The sequence below is a fragment of the Schistocerca serialis genome, chromosome 4, assembly GCF_023864345.2.
Source record: "Schistocerca serialis cubense isolate TAMUIC-IGC-003099 chromosome 4, iqSchSeri2.2, whole genome shotgun sequence".
NCBI classification, from domain to species: Eukaryota; Metazoa; Arthropoda; class Insecta; order Orthoptera; family Acrididae; genus Schistocerca; species Schistocerca serialis.
The window spans coordinates 414,889,727-414,897,226 of record NC_064641.1 but is presented as its reverse complement, the minus strand read 5'-3'; positions in this window follow the sequence as shown (position 1 = coordinate 414,897,226).

Sequence of the window (7,500 nt, the reverse complement as noted above, 5' to 3'; positions counted from 1 at the left end):
CGCTCCACCAACTAAGAACGGCCATGCACCACCACCCACCGAATCAAGAAAGAGCTATCAATCTGTCAATCCTTCCGGTGTCCGGGCCTGGTGAGGTTTCCCGTGTTGAGTCAAATTAAGCCGCAGGCTCCACTCCTGGTGGTGCCCTTCCGTCAATTCCTTTAAGTTTCAGCTTTGCAACCATACTTCCCCCGGAACCCAAAAGCTTTGGTTTCCCGGAGGCTGCCCGCCGAGTCATCGGAGGAACTGCGGCGGATCGCTGGCTGGCATCGTTTATGGTTAGAACTAGGGCGGTATCTGATCGCCTTCGAACCTCTAACTTTCGTTCTTGATTAATGAAAACATACTTGGCAAATGCTTTCGCTTCTGTTCGTCTTGCGACGATCCAAGAATTTCACCTCTAACGTCGCAATACGAATGCCCCCGCCTGTCCCTATTAATCATTACCTCGGGTTCCGAAAACCAACAAAATAGAACCGAGGTCCTATTCCATTATTCCATGCACACAGTATTCAGGCGGGCTTGCCTGCTTTAAGCACTCTAATTTGTTCAAAGTAAACGTGCCGGCCCACCGAGACACTCAATAAAGAGCACCCTGGTAGGATTTCAACGGGGTCCGCCTCGGGACGCACGAGCACGCACGAGGCGGTCGCACGCCTTCGGCTCGCCCCACCGGCAGGACGTCCCACGATACATGCCAGTTAAACACCGACGGGCGGTGAACCAACAGCGTGGGACACAAATCCAACTACGAGCTTTTTAACCGCAACAACTTTAATATACGCTATTGGAGCTGGAATTACCGCGGCTGCTGGCACCAGACTTGCCCTCCAATAGATACTCGTTAAAGGATTTAAAGTGTACTCATTCCGATTACGGGGCCTCGGATGAGTCCCGTATCGTTATTTTTCGTCACTACCTCCCCGTGCCGGGAGTGGGTAATTTGCGCGCCTGCTGCCTTCCTTGGATGTGGTAGCCGTTTCTCAGGCTCCCTCTCCGGAATCGAACCCTGATTCCCCGTTACCCGTTACAACCATGGTAGGCGCAGAACCTACCATCGACAGTTGATAAGGCAGACATTTGAAAGATGCGTCGCCGGTACGAGGACCGTGCGATCAGCCCAAAGTTATTCAGAGTCACCAAGGCAAACGGACCGGACGAGCCGACCGATTGGTTTTGATCTAATAAAAGCGTCCCTTCCATCTCTGGTCGGGACTCTGTTTTTTTTTTTTTTTTTTTTTTTTTTTTTTAAAAAAAAAAAAAAAAAAAAAAACTTCTTTATTAACTCCATTACATGATACATGATAACCCACTACCTGACTACATTAGTGGGTCCTAATATTATACATGAAAAAATGCAGCTATTAGTTCTACACTACAGGTATTAGTTTTATTGTTATTATTATTATTATTATTTACTCTAATCCTACCGCTATGAGGCTCTAACTACTTAATCTACGAGGAAACTACGTACTACCTGCAGCGATTACAAGTGTGCCAGTGCTACTATAAACCTACTGTTGTCGGCCTGGCCCACTGAGCTAATCCCAGTGGGCATGCCCCTGGCACTGGGCTGGCCCTTAACTTGGTGTCGCTGCAGTCTATTCTACTATATTATCCTATCTTCTAGATCTACTCTAATTATATTAGTCATTATCGGTGTGCGTTTAGTCCGGTATTTTTTTGTGCTCCCCTCCCTCCTAGTCCAGGACAAGGCGGATTCCAGCCGTCAGCGGCTGGCCAGTCCTTAACCGGCGGTACAGGAAGGGTACACTAGTCAAAGTCGGTGGAAGCGTTGGTTTCTAGTGGCGATTGTCCCTTAAAAAGTTCTTAATTATCTTTTTTGAGATCTCATTTGTAAGTTTGTTTAAGGTGTCAAAGGTGTTGTCGTGTCTTAGTAAGTGGTACGTGTTGTTGTTTGGTAGTTGTTGTCTTAGCTCTTGGGCTACATCATCGAAGAGGTGGCACTCATACACCACATGCTCTGGGGTGCCTTGCACTGCACCACAGTCACACGCTGGTGTAGCCTGCTTCCCAAACCTACATAGGTATGTTGGGTATGGTCCATGTCCAGTAAGAAAGTGCAGCATTCCTCTCGTAGGCGTGAAAAACGTCAGTTTTAATCTTTCTTCTATATCAGGTAGCAACTCGTATGTTCTGCGACCTGTATCCTCGTTGTTCCATTGTTCTTGCCACAGTTCTATCCCTCTCTTTTTGATGGTATATTTATCCCCTGCGTATACCCCAAGTATCTCCCTAATTTTGTCTCTGTTGTCCTTCTTTACCCAGTACCAGGCAGCCTGTTCACGAATTTTTATGTCCAATGGACAGATTCCCATTAGCACTAACAGCGCTCCCCCAGGTGTTGTCCTATAGGCTCCTGCTGAACGTAAAAGCATGTTTCGCTGCACTCTTCTTACGGCCATGGCAGGCATGACCCTCGTGAGTCTGTGTGCCCAGACTCCTGATCCATATCCTACTATTGAGGTTAATATGCTATTGTGATATAACTTTATTAGATCAGGTGGAAGGTGAAACCGCTTGTGTCCAATTCCAATAAGATTGTTTAGTAAAACCAGGGATTTCTGAGATACGGTGTCTATATGTGCTGCAAAGTTCCACCTCTCGTCGATGATTACACCCAGGTATCGGGCCTCGCGGCGCCGAAGGACTGGTATGCCGTTTATTCTTACTGTGGGGTTTCTGGCCAATTGGCCTTTGAGGAGTAGGTATGTGGATTTGTTGGGTGCAATCGTCATCTTGCTTCTATGGCACCACGATGTGAGAATAGTTATGGCTCTATCCACTTTCGGCTCTAAATCCTCGCGGCTTCTGCCGCCGACCAGCAGGAGGAGGTCGTCCGCGTATGCTATGACCTCTAGCACATCGTCACAGTTCTTTAGATCTTCAAGTAATGGCTCCATATTAATGTCCCAAAAGAGAGGTCCTAGGACAGAGCCTTGAGGACATCCTTTGGTAACAGTCTTTCTGACTGTGCCGCTAGGGGCCGATAGCCAGACCTCCCTGTCTGCACAATAGCTCCTCAGACAGCCATATAGCGGCCCTGGGCAGTTCTTCTCCCGCAAGCAGGAAAAGAGTGAGGGCCACCACAGGTTGTCGAAGGCGCCACTGATGTCTACCATGATGCCGACGACATACTTGTGCGGGGTGGAGCCACAGACCTCGGCAGCCAGGGCGATTGCGTCAGATGCAGAACGCCCAGACCGAAAGCCGAATTGCCTGTCACTCATCCCGCACAGCATGCGGTGTGCTGTCAGTCTGTCTGCTAGTAGCCTCTCAAAAAGTTTGCCCAGTACATCTAACAAGCAGATAGGTCTATACGATTTAATTTCTGTGGGATCTTTGTCTGGACTCTTTTTAATGATAATTATGTTAGCTTTTTTCCATATTTCTGGGAATTTCCCGAGTTTCAGACACTCGTTGTATAACTTAGTGAGAGGAGCTACGAGCTGGGGGGCAAGGAATTGCACCACTTCCGCAGTGATGCCGTCTGGACCAGGAGCTTTTCCCCTTTTGAGGGCCTTGATCTGGGCAGCAACCTCCTCCTCAGAGAAGGGGTAGATTCTGATGTTGTTGTTGTAGTCCCTTTGATCTTCTGTCCTTGTTCTTTTTTGTTCTTCTGTTTCATTTTCCTCCACATCGTCAGGCAACAGGACCCGAAGTAGGGCCTCAGCAGTTTCCTGCCACGTGCTACTCTGTTTGCATGTATTAGCTCTAGAATTACCACAGTTATCCAAGTAACGTGGGTACGATCTAAGGAACCATAACTGATTTAATGAGCCATTCGCGGTTTCACCTTAATGCGGCTTGTACTGAGACATGCATGGCTTAATCTTTGAGACAAGCATATGACTACTGGCAGGATCAACCAGGGAGCTGCGTCAACTAGAGCTGAGCAGCCGGCCGCCCGGGAGTGTGTCCCGGGGGCCCGCGCGAACACGCAAGCGTCCGCTCAATTATTCTGCAAACAGGAGGAGGCTGAGCTCCCCTGCACAACACACCTCGAAACCCTCTCAGGTCCCGGCGGCGCGCAGCGCCGTCCTAAGTACTTGGTCGGGTTCGAGAGAGGCGCAATCGCCCGGAGTTAGGCGAGTAGACGCTTTAGGTGCGACCACCCGTGCTCCCAACTGAGCTTGCCGCTGCCGACAGAGGCCCGGGAGCGTGCTGTCGTGGCATTGCCGGCGGGAGACAACACGCGCCACCTACGGTGACCGGCAGCTCCAACGCCGGCGCCACAGAAGGACAAAAGCCCCACTTGGGTGCCGAAGCGAACTCTCCCAGCACAGCGCACGCGCCAACACGTCCGCACAGCTGCGATACAAACCACCTGCGAGAACCGCTGGGGCGACCGAGCAGCAGACGGCGTCGCGGCGCTGAGCGCCGGGCGGCGGCGCATCCTCAGCGCACAAAGTCCTCAATCGGACCAGCACACTGCAGATGGCCACCGCGCTTCGCACCGGGCCCGCGAGGACCTACTTTGGCCGCAAGGCGCCGCGAGCAGGGGGCGCCGGCGCGCGCTGCGCCGCCTGCCGCGTCCGTCGGCCGGCGCGCCTGCCACTGGCCGCCCCCACCAGCCGGCTGTAGCGCGTGCGCCCACGCACCGCGCTGCCAGCACGCCGGGCGGCCCCCCCTCACCGGCCGGGGACGGTCCCACCCAGCCACCGCCGCGTATCGCCTCACACCCAGATCCCCCTTTCACGTTCGTGGGCATGGTGGGTATCCCTGAAACAACCGGTTAATAGCTCGACCGATCGTCGCCAACACTGATTCACCTCTAGCGAGAACAACCGCACCACAACGGGTTACCAGTTGTTCATTTGCGTAACGTCACCAGCAAACGTACACGTCCATCGCCATTTGCAACGAGTATTGCATGCCTGTGTCAGGTGTCACAACACACTACGTCTGCCCACATAGACGCAACAACATGTGCACGCCTAGAGAACACGTGGAAGGTCGACCCCGTACGTATGCGGTGTCCATTGCGCGAACGACTGTCAGCCGGCCTCTGCAGCATGTCGCAGATGTGGAACACGGTGCAACATGCTATCACGGTGTGTGAGAAGAGACGACTACGTCCGAATACACGCTCCACTACATCAACAGACTGCTCATGCTGATCGCCATCCAGGGCGTCCGTTCCTCCCACACGTCTGTATGGCGTACCACACTGCAATCCAGCTCTTATAGGGAGACGACACGTAGCTGCGTGCACAATATTTGGACTGTATGGTCCGCCGTTGCTAGGCGCAGTCGTCATACGGCCACATGTGCCACGATGTATCATTCAGTACATACGGACCAATGTGCAGTACAGTTTGTGGGTTTTGCGTACATCGGCGGACAGGTGACAGGCCGTACCACAACGTAGGCTGAGTACGGCGGCATGCGAAGGGCGTTGAACATGCAAACTTCTCACCGACCAGCTTGCGAAGGCAGGGAGGAAGGGGGGGGGGGCATGTACGTCCTGCTGCTATCCACATTACAGTGTATAGCAGGAGCATGTGGAAAGTCAGCAACACCTGCAAGGTGTTTAACATGACGCGATACACAGGGGACCGGGCAGTGCGAGTAGCGAACTATATTGCGAGGGTTGCGGTTAGGCAACACTACACTAATTTAACGAGTTGCATAACAATTACAGAGCAGGTTCAGCGACAACGTGCGTCAGGTTAAGGCGCAATATAGTTTTGGTTACGGCGCACTTTAGGTTAGGTTAAGGCATATTATAGGTTAGGTTAAGGCATATTATAGGTTAGGTTAAGGCATATTATAGGTTAGGTTAAGGCATATTATAGGTTAGGTTAAGGCATATTATAGGTTAGGTTAAGGCATATTATAGGTTAGGTTAAGGCATATTATAGGTTAGGTTAAGGCATATTATAGGTTAGGTTAAGGCATATTATAGGTTAGGTTAAGGCATATTATAGGTTAGGTTAAGGCATATTATAGGTTACGTTACGGCACAACATGGGTTACGTTACGGCACAACATGGGTTACGTTACGGCACAACATGGGTTACGTTACGGCACAACATGGGTTACGTTACGGCACAACATGGGTTACGTTACGGCACAACATGGGTTACGTTACGGCACAACATGGGTTACGTTACGGCACAACATGGGTTACGTTACGGCACAACATGGGTTACGTTACGGCACAACATGGGTTACGTTACGGCACAACATGGGTTACGTTACGGCACAACATGGGTTACGTTACGGCACAACATGGGTTACGTTAAGGCACAAATTAGGTTAGGTTAAGGCACAAACTAGGTTAGGTTAAGGCACAAACTAGGTTAGGTTAAGGCACAACGTAGGTTAGGTTAAGGCACAACGTAGGTTAGGTTAAGGCACAACGTAGGTTAGGTTAAGGCACAGCGTAGGTTAGGTTAAGGCACAACGTAGGTTAGGTTAAGGCACAACGTAGGTTAGGTTAAGGCACAAATTAGGTTAGGTTAAGGCACAAATTAGGTTAGGTTAAGGCACAAATTAGGTTAGGTTAAGGCACAAATTAGGTTAGGTTAAGGCACAAATTAGGTTAGGTTAAGGCACAAATTAGGTTAGGTTAAGGCACAAATTAGGTTAGGTTAAGGCACAAATTAGGTTAGGTTAAGGCACAAATTAGGTTAGGTTAAGGCACAAATTAGGTTAGGTTAAGGCACAACGTAGGTTAGGTTAAGGCACAACGTAGGTTAGGTTAAGGCACAACGTAGGTTAGGTTAAGGCACAACGTAGGTTAGGTTAAGGCACAACGTAGGTTAGGTTAAGGCACAACGTAGGTTAGGTTAAGGCACAACGTAGGTTAGGTTAAGGCACAACGTAGGTTAGGTTAAGGCACAACGTAGGTTAGGTTAAGGCACAACGTAGGTTAGGTTAAGGCACAACGTAGGTTAGGTTAAGGCACAACGTAGGTTAGGTTAAGGCACAACGTAGGTTAGGTTAAGGCACAAATTAGGTTAGGTTAAGGCACAAATTAGGTTAGGTTAAGGCACAAATTAGGTTAGGTTAAGGCACAAATTAGGTTAGGTTAAGGCACAAATTAGGTTAGGTTAAGGCACAAATTAGGTTAGGTTAAGGCACAAATTAGGTTAGGTTCAGGCACAAATTAGGTTAGGTTAAGGCACAAATTAGGTTAGGTTAAGGCACAAATTAGGTTAGGTTAAGGCACAACGTAGGTTAGGTTAAGGCACAACGTAGGTTAGGTTAAGGCACAACGTAGGTTAGGTTAAGGCACAACGTAGGTTAGGTTAAGGCACAACGTAGGTTAGGTTAAGGCACAACGTAGGTTAGGTTAAGGCACAACGTAGGTTAGGTTAAGGCACAACGTAGGTTAGGTTAAGGCACAACGTAGGTTAGGTTAAGGCACAACGTAGGTTAGGTTAAGGCACAACGTAGGTTAGGTTAAGGCACAACGTAGGTTAGGTTAAGGCACAACGTAGGTTAGGTTAAGGCACAACGTAGGTTAGGTTA